The sequence below is a fragment of the Apium graveolens genome, chromosome 10 (assembly GCF_009905375.1).
Source record: "Apium graveolens cultivar Ventura chromosome 10, ASM990537v1, whole genome shotgun sequence".
In the NCBI taxonomy this organism is placed as follows: Eukaryota; Viridiplantae; Streptophyta; class Magnoliopsida; order Apiales; family Apiaceae; genus Apium; species Apium graveolens.
In genome coordinates, this window is record NC_133656.1 from 142,712,991 (window position 1) to 142,731,681 (window position 18,691).

The window sequence follows — 18,691 nt, forward strand, 5'->3', positions numbered from 1 at the left end:
TTTTATGCTTCCATCGTATAGATAATATTTTTCTGGTCAATTTGGTATATTATACTTCAAAAATAGAGCTCAGTATCGTGTAGAAATTAAGGTTTGATTCTCTGAAAATTCTTCGAATGTGTGTTCTTGGTGTTCTTGAAGAGTTCTATAAATCAAAACCAAATTTGAGGGTGATGCAGACTTCAGAATTCAAAGTATGAGTAACCAAAATGTTCAGATTTTTATGCTCTTTCTGTTTATGCCATCAATCAGTCAAACGATGAGTAAATCTTATTTCGAAATTTTAGGGTTCTTATTCAGATTTAGGGGTTTTTAATTTGCTGATTGTTTGCTTGTTTTGATGTTGTGTATGGCTTTATTTTTCAATTTGTGATCGATTCGTGTATAAATTGTGATTAGTTATGTTCAGAATTAAGGTGGTCGGGTTTTCGCCGATTTTTCTTCGGGTTTGATCGGAATCGAAGCTTCAATGATTATTTGATGTAATTTCTATATTATCGGGACTTCGGAAGGGTCATTAAATTGATCGGGAGTGAAAATCAGAGGGAAACGACTCATTTTGGCCCTCAACAGAGCCTCGTCGGAACTCCGGCAGTGGCCGGATTCTGCAGTTGGCCGGCGGGTCGGGAGGTGTTCTTCACCGACCCGGTTGCTGACCCGTTTGGTCTCAATTAGAACCCGGTTTCGATCCTCTGGAATCGAGTTGCAATTTATGAAAATTGTTTCTGGGTTATTTTATTTAGAAATCATTTTAAAATTCTATTTTTATTTACAAAAATTCATAATTAATTCTGGAAAATTACTTTTAAATTTATACTATTATTTAATTATTTATTTATTCACAAATAAATCGAAATTATTTTATTAATTAATTTTAATTAGTTTTTAATTATTTTAATTAATCGATTAATTTATCATTAATTGATTAATTAATTTGATTAATTATTAATTAATTTTAATTGATTTAATAACTAGATTTAATTATTTAAAATTAATTTAAAAAAATTCTGAAATATAGTTTAGAGCTTTAAAATATTATTTTAAATTATTTTCAAGGCTCGGTAATTATTATAAATTATTTTAAAGTCATATTTAGGTATTCGAGCTCTATTATTTAATTATTAAATGATTCGGAGACCGATTTAATTCCGAAAAATATTCAAAAATTCATAATAAATCAACCGTTCATCCGTTTAATACGAAACGAACGCCTCTACACTCAGAAAAATATTTTGCTTCTATTAAAAGTATTGCCGAGACCTAAATTCCTTTGTGTCTAAAGGACGTTTGTTTTATGGATCCTTCTGAGTCGGTTATTGATCAATAAAATATTCTTTTTGACCCGATTTCAATTCTAAATGTATTAAGACCTATCTTTTGTCGATTCAACTTATGTGCTACATGAATTACGTGATTATGTGTTATATGATTACATGCCTTATGTGTACGTATTATGTGAATAATGAGTCAACGTGTCTTTTAAACATTATCTGATTGAGATGTGATCTTTATCTATTATTATCGGACGGGTAGACGATAGGTATAAATGTATAAACTAGAGAATTATATATTGTTGGTTCATTAAATAGTATTATTTGTGATAGATGCACATAGTATGAGACGTTCAAAGCCAGATAGAGATTGTACAAATTGCGTGTAGATTTGAAATGAGTGAATTCAGAATAAAGGTAAACCTAAGAGGGTAAATGATAAGAAAGGTCAAGTAGCCGTCAAGGGTAGTACAGATGCGACAGGACTGAGTGATATGTCCGCTAGTTAAAGATCAGAAGGATTCTCAATTGAGGCAAGTATTCCTAACCTTTCTCCTTAAATACTGCAAATATTTATTCGCTCCTATTCTAAATTCAGAATAGTTAACTATTTTATATTTTGCTGCAATTACTCTTATTATGCCAGTTCTTTTCATTATTGTTCCTATAATTCAATTACTCTCTTGAGCAAATACTCATTCTTTCGGGTTATTTGCGAACCCTGAATTGGGATGTTTGAAATCAAAATGATTTGACATCAAAATACTCCACAGACTGGATGGTTACGATACGGGCTGGGTTTTACTCAGACCTTTAATTAATAGGCCATAGTTGCCTGAGTACTCCTTATGTTGGTTGGGTCTATGCAGTTGGGTATAGATCCGCACTATATCCTGACTGATCAGCAGGTTATAGTGCATATGTTGGTTCTTATGTCCAGTCTAATTTATTGTTGATCGCCATTAACGGTATTCCTTTCCGAATAGTTCATAATTACAAACTAACACAAAGATTTAATTCAAAGAGGATGAAATATTGAAACGATTACTGTCCTTTTACGGAAAAATGTGATTTATGATTAAAGGCCAATGAGGGCCGATGTTTTGTTCACTCAACTATTTAAATATGTAAAGTTGTTTTTAAAATCATACAACAATCATTTCCAGGAATTTTCTAATCTGATATCTGGAAACCATTTATGATACTTGCTGGGTATTTTTGGCTCACTCTTGCTTTGTGAACTCTTATTTCTTTCAGTATCAATGAGGGCAAAGTGAATAGCTTTTAATAGACAGCAAAAGTGGTGAGATTCCAGTTGAAGAAATTGGAGATGTCAGAGTGATCAGTACAAGGAAATTAGTAATGAGGTAATGAAATTGTATTTAGACAATATAAATTTTAGAAGGTTAGATTCTTGTTTCATACTATAACCTGTAAGCGATCCTGAATATGAGGGGTTTCTGTATATTTATTTTAATATACAGGTTTTTACGATCATTTAAAATTGTGTAGTGACACCCAATCCTGACCCCAGATTTGGGGGCGTTACAGTTGGTATCAGAGCTACAGGTTATTGGTCACTGAAATAAGAATATGTGAGAATAAGATAGGAGTGGTAGGTCGTACAAGATAGGAAAGATCCTAGGTATACTCATTTTAAGTTCGAATTGAGTGCGAATGAGGACTAGCAGGTCTGATACGGAATTGGTTAGCCAGTATTGTTGAGGCAAGCGTAAGCGAATATCACAACGCTATAGGTATAATGAGTTCTCCGATCCTACCGTAATGAGGAATCGATAGATCGGAGGAGACTGGATATGCTACCCTACGTTTCATGCGATTTTGAAGAAGATGCGAATGAGTTTTGTGGGAACTTCGTGTGGGAAAGGCTAGGTGAGTTTTGGGGTACAATTTAACTTAGAATTAGGCAGTAGGACGAGTTTCACGCCGGAGGCAACAAGTTGATGAAAGCTGATGAAGAACCAACATTGTACGTTTCGAAAGCACCACCGCTACGAGAAGATTCCTATCACTTATCGGAAGCTGTGCAAGAAATGATATCTACCTTACTAGGTATAGGTAGGACTGGCAAAAAGATGCGACCTTATCCATAAACCGAACATCGAATCGTCTGCGTGGTTGTAAGCATAGCGTCAAAAATGATGGCAAGAATATCAGAGATAGTACTAAATGGCAGCATTGCGGTGGAATTGCGAATAAAGGATATACGACGGAAAATGAAGTTTTGTCGATTAATAAGTGCGAGCAGAATCCAAGGAAGAAAAGGAGATGTACCAAAATGGAGAAACCCTTATATGGGCATTCTTTTAATTAGATATTACATTAGTGGATCAAGAGAGTAGCAAGTAACTTATATAGTAATGACAACCAAATATTTGATTTTCTAAAGTTTTAAAATGAGATTAAGATTTCCTTAATCAACTTTCATAAGATTTTTGTGTGAAATGAGTTTTACAATTTGGTTATCGAATTACTATTTATGTTCTTGTTATTATAAACAGAAAATGACCTAAAAAGAAGAATGGATATAGATTCAGTGTTGTTAGTTCGAGGGACTAAGTAGATTTCCCCCCCCCCCCCAACAGGGAGAAGGTTTAAAATTTTTGTGAAAGACAAGAGTAATCTTTGTTTAAATAATATCAATAATTGAATCAACATGTTAAAACATTATTCATGAAATTATTAAAACTTAACAAAAATTGTGATTCGAACGGACCGAGGATGATTGAAGGAAATGGAAGACTCTTCCAGAAGATTGGTGAAAAATAATAATCCTGATCGTCGAAGTTGAGGCAATGCGTGATCAATGATTATTTTATGCGGCATAAATGGAAATCCGAAGCAGTAGTTATAAATTTTGCAAGGATGCAATTATGATCAAATCATTGAAGCATTTAATGTGGAGGCTTTTCCAGACGACATTTCAAAAGTTATAATGTGACCTAAATTGTGAATCTCTCATTCGATTGGTTTTGGGGGCAAAATTAGGTGAAGCGTGGAAGGTGATCAACATCAAAATTCCTCTTTTTAACATGATAGCATATGTTCCTCTTGATTCTTGGATACGTATAAGTTTCTTATGTGGAAAAATCATATGAAGTGAAGACGAAAGAAAATTTGTTGTATTCCTTCTGAATTGTTACTCTCCTTAAATCACTAATTTCTGATTGAGACAAACAGTGTTGTGGTATGACACTTTGTCGAAATGATGAAGAGTCGGGTGGGACGCCACCTAATCATGTATTATATGCCATATAGTACGAAAGACTGGCTATCTTGAGTACGAATATGGTTGTCTCATTCACATCTAAATCTTCAGTCATTCTTCTTCCTTCAATTGACTTACAGATTCTTCCAACTGTTTATTGTAATTGTTATTCCTTATCCTTCTTTTCATTCAAAATCCTATTCACACACTCTCCTCTTGCGTAGAGTCTGTTCTCTGACGATTTCAAAAGAAATGAAATAGTGTCATACGTGGAATTATACAACGAACATAGATACGATTGCAAATCGATAAATGGTGGACATCTGCGAGCAAGGAAAATATATGTACCGACAAATATGGACGTGGCAAAGACATCAAGTTAGACAGTGGTTCATGTTACGAGGATCTCATCAGTACGATAGATTGTGGTAACATGACGCGCATCAAATCAGAGGATCTCGACGTGAAATGAATCGTTAGTGGACCATAATAATTAGATCAATTACAAAATAAGGAAGTAAGTTGTGTATGTCAGACGGATCAAACGAGTATCGGGACGACGATCAAAGATAAAGGAAATTCTGAACAATTACTCAAACATGCAATTACTACATGAAACATCCCTTCGTCGCGGGAAGATAATTGTCATGAAGATTCAAGATGGAAGAAATCTTAAATACAAGCAGACTTCAAACGTGCTCTTCAAGAAATTGTGAAATTCTCTAACTTGCGTAAATAAGTGATGGTGAATTCAATGTTTATACCCGGGTCAGTGACGAAAGTTTGATGCGGAACCATAAGTAGAGATGAAGCAATGGTGATTCGTTGATGAAACCTTTTAAGAAATAACAATATAACGATTAAGGTTATACCAGATTGCGATGATAGTAATGAAAACCGTGCGTGGTTATTAAAAGATAAACTGATTAGTTAATAAAATTAAGTGTGTATCGTCAATAATAAATGATTGGTGTGACCAATTAAATGATGCGGTATAATTTTTCTATACACAATTAGTAATGACAATAAATAAGTTAAAATACTCGCGAAATAAAATTTTGAGACACGAGATAAATTTTAAAGCTTACTGATAAAATTTTGTAACATTCTGAAAGAACTAGGAAGAAAGTGGTTATATTAATCCTTGTTGATTTAAAGACCTTAGGTCTCATTTCAAAAGATATATGTTATTCCAGTTAATCGTACCTATACTAATCAGAAGGATATAGTTCGAGCTATGGTAGATGGATGAATTTGGTTAATAGAAATGGATGGATGTGATAGTAGATGATTTGGTAGATTGATGGTGTCGGCTTGAGTCCAACTGGTAGTCGATGGTATAGGGGAGGTGCTGCCCAAATTTTCAGAAATTACCCTACATGTAAGGATAAAGGAGTGTGTTCTCGCTCCCAGTTGTACTCCAAATGGTTGTGATTTTGGTTCTTGAGAAAGAATGTTATGATCGAACTGACTTTATATAATTGGTCTTTGATTCTAGTTAGCTAGTCTTCACTTGGTTTAAGTGATCGGTTAAAAGAGTTAATTGATCAACTTTACCAACTAATGGTTAGTTAAAAAGAGATCGATTCTAATTAGATCAAGTCAAGCTCTAACATGATTTTCAGATCCAAAATCAAAGCGGTTGGTAAGTTAAAGGAAGTGATGGTATTAGCAGGAATCGAAAGTTTAGTAGAATTAGCATGATGTTACCACAGACATGTGCGAGACTTTATCTAGATGAATACACTCTTTTCGATAAACAAGAGGAACAGAAAGCAATTGGTACATGCTAATAAGAAGAAAATTTTCCAGAACTGAAGGTTCAAGATAAAGCAAAGAGAATCTATCATCGATAATAGCATTCCAGGAAAGACTTGAAGGTATACCCATATCAAACGTCGATTGAATAAAAGTTTTCGAAAGCTCGCGAATCCAAGTATCTGATGTAAGACGAAGACTAACGAAGTACACATGTGAACTTGGGAAGAAGAAATGTTGACCAATTGGAAAAAGCCAAATATGCGATCAATGATGATTTAAGTGAGGCTAAGAAAGTAACCATCAATGAATTTGATAATTCTGTCATTAAGAACTTAAATATTATAAATAAAAGCCTTTTATTAATTTCATAAATGCCTTAGCTAATAATGCATATATTAATATTATCTAGAAAAAAGACATTCTTATGTTAGAAGAGTTAATGAGTAATAAAAATGAAGAACTAAATAAGAAAGGAAGTGGAATCAAAAGGATGATAAAGAAATTTTATAAAATAGTTCCGGATATAAGTAAGTGGTGACTGTCAGCTGTGTCAAAACCAATAGGAGAATAAAGTGAAGTGCCGATAATTGAAGATAAAATTTTCATTCAAGGAATATGTATAAACAAGGGAGACCAAGTTGAACACCCGAAGTTATGCATGCGAAAGGTGAGAGATTAGCAACTGCGTTCGAAGCTTCAAAGGTATGAACTTTGGTTATAATTAATTATGAGCTACGAAAGTATGGTTAATTACCAACCAAGCAAGATCTATTCAGAAAAAGATGTCTTAAGAAGAAAAGAAAGAGTGAATATCATTAAGATTGCAGGGGAATGGATAAAGGGATAGGAAAAGTTAGAAATTGAGAGTAGGTTTTGATCCGAATTCTGGAATATACTGATACTTAATTTGCTGTTAAATATCAAAGGTGGTATTAATATAGATGATTGGTGTTGACTTCAGTATGGAATGTTGTTAGCATCAAAGTTCATATTGATATCTAATTTGATATGACAATAAAATTAGTATTAGTACCAAGAGTTCGGTTTTGAATAAAGTTATGGTTCATTCTATTCCAAATTAATATTTCCTTTCAGATAGTAAAAGAGTTCGCTCGATGAATATACGTGTTAGTGATTGAAAAGAAATTGAAAAATACTACAAAACAGTGAATTAAATACAATTGTCAAGATCTTCCTTTATATTTTTTTTGTTTTGAATAGATTTAGAACATTTCCAAGTATCAAACGCCATGAGCTCAGTATATCGGGCGCACACGGATGAGAAATTCAAGAGATCAGCTAAAGGTTCTCGAAGATGATTAGAAATGATTATAGGCCAGACTAACCCAACAGAAGGAGACGCGAGGAGTTAAGTAGAACAGTCAGGAAAATAGAAGGTGCACAATCGCAAATTATTAAAATTAGAAAGAAAATCAGATTGTTATAAATCAAGTTAGTCCATCAAGACAATGAGATAGATAGATAGAACGGTTACGAATGAGTTAACCCTGTAGTTATATGCATAACGAGTTCATAAGATGTTTAAATGTATATGGCTAAGAAAGGTAATTTAGCTCCCTACGTATAAAATGAAGGTTGATTCGAGTTACGAGAATGACAGAAAGTAAATACGCCCCGGTCTCAGTGCATCATTTACAAATGAAGAAGAAGATTACAGGAATGGTTAAAAAGCCTCCAATGCAATGGGAAGTGATTACAAATTAGATTATTTGAACGAAGAAACATATGAGGACGAGATTCAACACCGAGTAACAATTGGAAAAGCACATAGGCACGAGTTACTGGAATTAGAGAGAAAAAAGAGAATTAAGATGTGTTATGCTGGTCCCTCCTAGATAGTAAATAGACAGGATAAATAGAGGTGAGTTGGCTTCACCGCTACCCGTATAGTGAATCCATAGGGCATTTGTATGTATATATCCAGACGGAGTAGGTTAGCTCCATTATATATAGGAGATGGAGAGTTGAATTGAGTTATGCAAGCAACAAATAGAATATGATGTTAGCGAGAGACTATTAAGGAAAGATCGATATTATACGTTAAAGTTATGAAAAATTATGAGGTTGAGAGATTAACCTGAGAAAATGAAAGTTATATACTGGAAAGGTATTAGTATTATTCCTTAACGTGATTCTGAGGACAGAATCCTTTTAAGGGGGGAAGGATATAACATCCAGGAAATATCGTGTAATTATTTGTATCAATATATGATTATTATGTAAACATTATATGAATTTCTAGTAAATTATCTGATGTTTGATAATAATATTTGGATGCTTGTATGTAATAAAATGTGAGTATGTTAATTTTAATATGTCCAGAATAAAATATAGATAATTAAGGTATTTTTCTGGTAATTTTTGGAGTATTAGATGATTTTATAATGAATTATGAATTATTAACTATTTTTTGAATAATTACAGAATTATTCTATAAAGCCGGGAATCGTCCGACTTCAACCGTTTTTACATTTTTACAACCCGAAACTCTTCCGAAAACTCCTTCCTAACCTAATCTGGTAATTCCGGACATTTTCCGTATTTTGACTTTTTCGATCCGGATTACGGTTTGACCCGTGCGTGGTCCGGCGTAAAATTTTCGATACGATAATCATTTCGATAAATCAACAAAACCCGTATTCTCAAAAGACGGGATATTATTACGTTATATTCGTATAAAGTATTTTATAAAAAACCCGGTTGGGATAATTATCCAAAACTGATATCAAATCAGATCATTATTGCAGTTACTTAGCAGCTAAGCAACTAATTTAACGATCCAAAACGATCCAGAACGAACCAATATTCCATAAATATAAATAGCATATTTCTTATTTCATTTTATTCGTTTATTCATTTATAACCAGTAAAGATATAGTAATTACAGAGAAAAAAACCCTAAAAACGATACGTTCCTGAGAATCAAACACACGAACGAAGGCGTTATCGAACTTCGATTCGGGCGTGCAGCATATCAAACGAAGCTCTCGAAATCTTCTTTCATAATCAATCATCCTTTTTGATGCAGAAATCATGGTAATTTTCTTATTTATTTAATTATATTTGAATTATTTGATGATTAAATTATGAAAATTTGTTCTTGATGTTATTGATGTGATTTGATGCTTCCATCGTGTAGATAATATTTTTCTGGTCAATTTGGTATATTATACTTCAAAAATAGAGCTCAGTATCATGTAGAAATTAAGGTTTGATTCTCTGAAAATTCTTCGAATGTGTGTTCTTGGTGTTCTTGAAGAGTTCTGTGAATCAAAACCAAATTTGAGGGTGATGCAGACTTCAGAATTCAAAGTATGAGTAACCAAAATGTTCAGATTTTTATGCTCTTTCTGTTTATGCCATCAAATCAGTCAAACGATGAGTTAATCTTATTTCGAAATTTTAGGGTTCTTATTCAGATTTAGGGGTTTTTAATTTGCTGATTGTTTGCTTGTTTTGATGTTGTGTATGGCTTTATTTTTCAATTTGTGATCGATTCGTGTATAAATTGTGATTAGTTATGTTCAGAATTAAGGTGGTCGGGTTTTCGCCGGTTTTTCTTCGGGTTTGATCGGAACCGAAGCTTCAATGATTATTTGATGTAATTTCTATATTATCGGGACTTTGGAAGGGTCATTGAATTGATCGGGAGTGAAAATCAAAGGGAAACGACTCGTTTTGGCCCTCAACGGAGCCTCGTCGGAACTCCGGCAGTGGCTGGATTCTGCAGTTGGCCGGCGGGTCGGGCGGTGTTCTTCACCGACCCTGTTGCTGACCCCTTTTGTCTCAATTAGAACCCGGTTTCGATCCTCTGGAATCCAGTTGCAATTTATGAAAATTGTTTCTGGGTTATTTTATTTAGAAATCATTTTAAAATTCTATTTTTATTTACAAAAATTCATAATTAATTCTGGAAAATTACTTTTAAATTCATACAATTATTTTAATTATTTATTTATTCACAAATAAATCGAAATTATTTTATTAATTAATTTTAATTAGTTTTTAATTATTTTAATTAATCGGTTAATTTATCATTAATTGATTAATTAATTTGATTAATTATTAATTAATTTTAATTGATTTAATAACTAGATTTAATTATTTAAAATTAATTTAAAAAAATTCCGAAATATAGTTTAGAGCTTTAAAATATTATTTTAAATTATTTTCAAGGCTCGGTAATTATTATAAATTATTTTAAAGTCATATTTAGGTATTCGAGCTCTATTATTTAATTATTAAATGATTCGGAGACCGATTTAATTCCGAAAAATGTTCAAAAATTCATAATAAATCAACCTTTCATCCTTTTAATACGAAACGAACGCCTCTAGACTCAAAAAAATATTTTGCTTCTATTAAAAGTATTGTCGAGACCTAAATTCCTTTGTGTCTAAAGGACGTTTGTTTTATGGATCCTTCTGAGTCGGTTATTGATCAATAAAACATTCTTTTTGACCCAATTTCAATTCTAAATGTATTAAGACCTATCTTTTGTCGATTCAACTTATGTGCTACATGAATTACGTGATTATATGTTATATGATTACATGCCTTATGTGTACGTATTATGTGAATAATGAGTCAACGTGTCTTTTAAACATTATCTGATTGAGATGTGATCTTTATCTGTTATTATCGGACGGGTAGACGATAGGTATAAATGTACAAACTAGACAATTATATATTGTCGGTTCATTAAATAGTATTATTTGTGATAGATGCACGTAGTGCGAGACGTTCAAAGCCAGATAGAGATTGTAGAAGGTGAAGCCTGATTGCGTGTAGATTTGAAACGAGTGGATTCAGAATAAAGGTAAACCTAAGAGGGTAAATGATAAGAAAGGTCGAGTAGCCGTCAAGGGTAGTACAGATGTGACAGGACTGAGTGATATGTCCGCTAGTTAAAGATCAGAAGGATTCTCAATTGAGGCAAGTATTCCTAACCTTTCTCCTTAAATACTGCAAATATTTATTCGCTCCTATTCTAAATTCAGAATAGTTAACTATTTTATATTTCGCTGCAATTACTCTTATTATGCCAGTTTTTTTCATTATTGTTCCTATAATTCAATTACTCTCTTGAGCAAATACTCATTCTTTCGGGTTATTTGCGAACCCTGAATTGGGATGTTTGAAATCAAAATGATTTGACATCAAAATACTCCACAGACTAGATGGTTACGATACGGGCTGGGTTTTACTCAGACCTTTAATTAATAGGCCATAGTTGCCTGAGTACTCCTTATGTTGGTTGGGTCTATGCAATTGGGTATAGATCCGCACTGTATCCTGACTGATCAGCAGGTTATAGTGCATATGTTGGTTCTTATGTCCAGTCTAATTTATTGTTGATCACCATTAACAGTATTCCTTTCCGAATAGTTCATAATTACAAACTAACACAAAGATTAAATTCAAAGAGGATGAAATATTGAAACGATTACTGTCCTTTTACGGAAAAAAAATGTGATTTATGATTTAAGGCCAATGAGGGCCGATGTTTTGTTCGCTCAACTATTTAAATATTTAAAGTCGTTTTTAAAATCATACAACAATCGTTTCCAGGAATTTTCTGATCTGATATCTGGAAACCATTTATGATACTTGCTGGGCATTTTTGGCTCACTCTTGCTTTGTGAACTCTTATTTCTTTCAGTATCAATGAGGGCAAAGTGAATAGCTTTTAATAGACAGCAAAAGTAGTGAGATTCCAGTTGAAGAAATTGGAGATGTCAGAGTGATCAGTACAAGGAAATTAGTAATGAGGTAATGAAATTGTATCTAGACAATGTAAATTTTAGAAGGTTAGATTCTTGTTTCATACTATAACCTATAAGCGATCCTGAATATGAGGGGTTTCTGTATATTTATTTTAATATACAGGTTTTTACGGTCATTTAAAATTGTGTAGTGACACCAAATCCTGACCCCGGATTTGGGGGCGTTACAGAGATGCTGCAGTAGCTTTATCTAAATTCTGATCATCAGAATTTATCTCCGGAATTGGTGTAGTTGGTAACTCAGCATTTAAGATTGGAGAGTTGACTATAGATGGCTGAGCTGCTATTGGAGCTTCCAGATAAAGAATAGTAGGAATATTCAGATTGTGAATATCTATGTCAGAACTTATATCTTGTTCTTTAGCATTATCTGTAGCTTTGATTGGAGAGACAGGAGGTGTGAGCATTGTATCTGGAACAGTGTCTTGAGCTTGAGTTGGGGATGGCAAAGCTTTAATTATAACAGGTTCTGATGAGATCAGAGATTCCTGATCCCCTTCCTCAGCTTCTTCAGTATCCTCTGATGGAGGTTGAGCCATGTGTGTTCATGCCCTCTATTTCTTAGATCTCCTAGATGGTGTAAGAGTTTCCTGAGTAGCATCAGAACTTACAGTTTTTTTCCTCTTCAAATTATCAGAACCCTCAGCTTCAGTATTTATCTGATGGGTTGACCCTTCAACTTCTTTTTCTTTCTGAAAAACCACATTTTCAGCTTCCACAGTCACAGGTTCTGATGCATGAACTTGTACTTGCTCCTCTTCATTATCAGATTCATCCCTGAGAATCATCCTTCTTCTCCTTAGTGGAGATTTAGGAACAGACTTTGCTCTCTTTGGCCTGGAAAATGAAAGTATGATGGTAGGTGCTGATGGTTGTTGTTGTGAGGATTGTGATGGTTGGAAGTATGTTTTGATGGTAGGTTGAGTTGGTTGAGGTTGAGAGGTGGTTGGTTGTGTAGGTGTTGATGGAGGTTGGGATGGTTGGACATCAGGATATATGGAGGTATCGGTGTTTGGGTCAGAGTTTACCAAAAACTGGTTGACTGATTGTGGAATTTGGAGGGGTCTTAGAACATTTTTCTTATTATCAGTAGATAATAAATCAGTAAAAGCTCTTTTAGCAAGTTTATTTGGAGAAATCAACTCACTTGCTAATTGGGGTGCATCAGAGCAACAGAAACTGTAAATAAGTTGACATAATCTAGCAAAATAAACTGTATTCCTATCTTCTGTCATCCTATCACCTATGAATCCTAGTACATCATTAGCATAATCAAAATGAGATTGAGTAATTAGAGCATACCCAATATGCTGACTAAGGATTGGAATAGCATCAAAGTTTTAGCACTTCTTGGCAAAGGCTCTTGTGATGTAGTCAAAGAAGAAACTCCACTCCCTCCTGATGTGGGGTCTATTTAGTTGGCCAACCTTTGCCAAAGTCTTTTTATAGCCCAGATTGGTCATCATCTGTTGAAGAGCAGGCTCCTCAACTGTTGAATTGTAAACACAGTTTTCTGGCAGATGGAGTGCTTGTCGAACTGTGGCCAAAGTCACCATATGTGAATCCTCCCCTATTGTAATTATGATGCTTGGGGACCCATTGGCACCACCATCATCATAAACTCTTGACCTCTAGAACTCCAGCACCTGAGTCCCTGAGATTGCTTTAGGTTGGGTCAAAGCATACCCAATCTCACTACCAGATAGAAAATCTTGGATGAAGTGAAGTTCTGATGGTGCTTCATCCTTGCTCAGAATAGCCAAGTAGTTGTTAGGAACAAACTTAGCTCCATTGAAAACAATGTCTTTTGGTGCCAATTCTGTGAAAAATAAGTGAGAAAATAGAGTGTACACAAGGTGTTTGATAAAAGACCTATAAGAAAAAAGTTTCAGAGAATATTAATGAGAGAAAGAATAAGAGAGATTAGATAAAGAAAAGTAGGTAAAAGATTTAATATCTTTAACTCCCATATTTATACTCTCTATTTGACAACTATTATGATTGAAGCAAAACAGACTTTAGACACCTGGCAGCATGTCATTAGTCAAAACATTATTAGTGGGCACGGGAAATAAGCAGTAATAAATGTGCATATGCAATGTTTCAAGTAAAACACACTTCCCACTAACTAAATGATTATGACTGTTTTTATCTCACCTAATTATATTCTAATAAAATATGACTGTTACAGTATTTACCTCAAATAAGTCAAGTAAATAAATAATGTCACGTAAGCATCAGAGTTTCCATCAGGATTTAATATCAAAACTTGACTATTATCAGATTTTAACGGTCATCAGAACATGGCTTCTATACTCAAAAAGTGAATGTTTGTTTCTGTGATTCTTCATACAAATACTGACTTGTTTCTTCAGAGTTTAAGCATCAGAACTTCCATCAGAACTTATCCTCAGAATTTATGCATATAACACTTAACTGTTTATCTAAAACAACTTAATCACCACTTTAAATTTCACCATTCATATGGAGTGATAGTGTGTGCATTAGCAAAATATCAGATAAAAATTAAAGTCTGATAAACTTCAGTACATCTTAGAAATAAGGCATAACTAAGAAAAGTGCTTATAATATGTCTTTAATAATGAAGTCTACTATAGAATAAATTTATGCAGGAGTCCACCTCAACTGTTTGTGCTCATTTTATGCATCTTTTGACATTCTTTTTACAGTGGCTTCTCATTGTAAGTGAGTCACAACTGCTATCAGAATTTATGCTATTATCAGAGTATTTCTCCAGTAATCAGAGAATGTGAAAAGTCACCAAGAAAAATTTATTTTCTTTTCTAATGCATATAACTTAATACCAGCAATGCACTTGGGTCTTCCCTTCCACATATTTACTTTAGATCTCAAAGGAGTACCTGACTTCAATTTTTTTTTCTTTTATTTTCTTCAGATAAGTGAGGATTATCAAGCATGTAGTTCATCCTTAAGATTTACTGACATCGGAATTTGACAGATAAGAATCAAGAATCTAGTTTGTGTCTTAGTAATAAGATACACAAAGTAAATTTGACTAAGCTCATCATCAGAATTTGCTTGTGTTATGAATTTCCACATACACAACTAATTCATATATGGGATTTCTAGTATGTTAAAGACTACTAGATCAGTATCTAGCACAGTAATCCTTATTGGATTGAATAGTCACAGAACATTCAAAACACTATCAGAGTATATAGAATCACATCAGATAACAATCAATATTTAATATATTACCATTTAAGCACAGATTACATAAAGATAAGACAATTTGTAAAGACTGATCATAAAGTCTGATGTATGAGAACAAAAACTAAGCAGATTTTGAGAAAGAACCTGAATCTATTCTAAGTTCATTTACCAGTCTTGTAAAAGTAGCTTCACATAGTGGTTTTGTAAAGATATATGCTAGTTGTTGATCTGTTGGAACAAAATGCAATTCCACTATACCTTCAATCATATGTTCCCTTATGAAATGGTACCTAATGCTGATGTACTTTGTCATTGAGTGTTGTACTGGATTACCTGTCATAGCAATAGAACTTTGATTATCATAGTAAATAGGTATTTTAGAAAATTCTAACCCATAGTCTAGTAACTGATTCTTAATCCAAAGAATTTATGCACCACAGCTTCCTGCAGCAATATATTTTGCTTCTGCATTTGATGTGGAAATTGATTTCCGTTTCTTGCTAAACCAAGAAACTAATATGCCTCCAAGAAATTGGCAGCTTTCACTAGTGATTTTCCAGTCTATTTTGCATCCTGCAAAATCTGCATCTGAGTAACCTATTAGCTTAAAATCTGATTCTCTAGGATACCACAATCCTAGATCAGTTGTACCCTTGAGGTACTTGAAAATTCTTTTCACAGCTATTAGATGAGGTTCTCATGGATCAGCCTGAAATCTTGCACAAAGACAGGTAGCATACATGATATCAGGTCTACTTGCAGTTAAATAGAGTAAAAAGCCAATCATACCTCTGTAGTTAGTAATATCTACTGATGAACAGTATCTTTATCTAACTTGGTTGTAGTGGCCATGAGAGTGGATGCAGTTAAACAATCTTGCATTCCAAATTTCTTGAGTAAATTTCTGGTGTACTTAGATTGACAGATAAAAGTACCTTCTTCATTTTGCTTGACTTGAAGTCCCCGAAAATAGCTAAGTTCTCCCATCATACTCATTTGATATCTTGACTGTATTAGTTTTGCAAACCTTTCACAGAGTTTGGCATTTGTAGAACCAAATATGATATCATCAACATATATCTGTACCAAAAGTAAGTCCTTTCCATGGTTGAGATAGAACAGTGTTTTATCAATTATACATATGTGAAATCCACTTTCCAGAAGGAATTGAGCTAAAGTCTCATACCAAGCTCTTGGAGCTTACTTAAGGCCATAAAGTGCTTTTTCAAGCCTGTAGACATGATTTGGAAATTTTGAATCTACAAAGCCTGGAGGTTGTTCAACATATACCTCTTCTTCCAATTATCCATTAAGAAAAGCATTTTTCAAATCCATTTGAAAGACTTTAAACTTTTTGTGAGCAGTATAAGCCAAAAAGATTCTTATGGCTTCCAATCTAGCAACTGGTGCAAATATTTCATCATAATCAATACCCTCATGTTGAGAGTAGCTTTTAGCAACCAGCCTTGCTTTGTTTCTTGTAATTATGCCATCACTGTCAGTTTTGTTTCTGAACACCCATTTTCTGCCAACAATTGATCTGTTCTTTGGTCTTGGCACTAGGGTCCAGACTTTATTTCTTTCAAATTCATTTAACTCTTCCTGCATTGCTTATACCCAATCAGCATCTTGAAGAGCTTCTTCCACTTTCTTTGGTTCAGTCTAAGACAGAAAAGAATGATAGAGACATTCATTTGATCTTGCAGTTCTAGTTCTAACACCTGCTTCAGGATCTCCAATAATTAAGTCAGGTGTATGTGATTTGGTCCACTTCCTTGCAGATTGAAGTTGGCTTCTTGAACTGGATCCTCCCCCATGATCCATGTTGTCTCCATCAGCATTTTTTGATGCTCCCCCTGTAGTTATGCTCTCTGAAACTTCAGAATTTGAGTTGGATCCTTCAGGATTTGAAGTATCAGAGTTTCCAGAATTATCAGAATTTGGCTCATCGGAACTTGATGAATCAGAACTTGAAGAGCCAGTGACAGGTTCTGATGCTTGTTCAGAGTCTTGAGATGTGGTAGGATCATTAGCTTGCTCCCCTTGGACAGGTGCATTTTCCCTTGGAATAGTTACCACAGTTTCAATGACATCAGAACTTAACCCGTCAGAACTTACAGGATCAGGATTTAAGTCATAAGAATTTACAGAATCAGAATTTAAATCTTCATTTTCAAATCTCAGCTGATCATGATCATTGAAATCTTCAAGTCCAGTAATCTTCTTATCATCAAAAGATACATTGATAGATTCCATGACAACCCTTGTTCTTAAATTGTAGACTTTGGAGGCTTTTGTGGAAAGTGGATATTCAACAAAAATTCCTTCATCAGCTTTTAAATCAAATTTTGAGAGTTGTTCAGGATGAGTCTTAAGAACAAAACACTTGCAACCAAATACATGAAAGTATTTCAGATTTGGCTTCTTTTTCTTCACCATATCATATGGTTGTTAGGGCGAAAATACGCGCTAAAATTCATGCAAGTATACGCGTTCGCAAGTAGTATAAGATATAAATCAGATTCATTCCCATAGAGACTGGTTTAGGTTAAGTTCAATTTATGCACCTATGCAACAATGTATGGTTATCGCTCAATGCTAAGACAAATAACAAATTGGGTTTTTATTAAACTAAGAGATTATACTAAATAACATTAACTAAGAGAATTGAGGTTAAATTACTATATATGACAAACATGGGATTCTAACTTCATTAAATACTTCATTCAATAGCCCTATTATTCTTAACCTTAGCATGTAATGGTGATGACAATAATCAGATAACACGAAACTAGTAAACGCCAACTTTCATTGTACAAATACCATACTATCAAGCATCCATAAAAGAGATAGAAGTTGAATAGACATCAAATATTTTGAGACCCTATATGTCGATAGAATTTGACAACATAAAGATTTAAGCACAAGTTATCCATAATGATTACATAGGGCAAGTAAAACGGTTAGAGTTACCTACTAATCATGCATACAAATATATGAACCTATGCTAGCGTGGCAAGTTCCAAATCTCAAGATTCACTATCGCTTCAAAAGAGATTAACAAACTATCTTATATGTTAGCTACGCACATAAGACAAATAAGCACAACCAATACTAGGATATCAATCACCACACACCAAGATATCGAAACAAATTAATTATTAAAATCCATAAGTAAATCCGCTAGAATCCCATGATAATGATTAGTTCATAATCGAACTCATCATTACCATGGGTTCCAATGAAAGCATGGTATAAACAATGTCTTAATAAACTGAATATTAATTAAGTACGAATAAACGAGATCTAGGTTCAACAAGAACGAAAACGAGCATCCAAAGTTATAACTAATTCAAAGAATCACAAGTTGAAAATAAGATCTTCTTTTTCAGAGTTGTTTTGTGCTTCTAGGTCTTCTCCTTGATCTC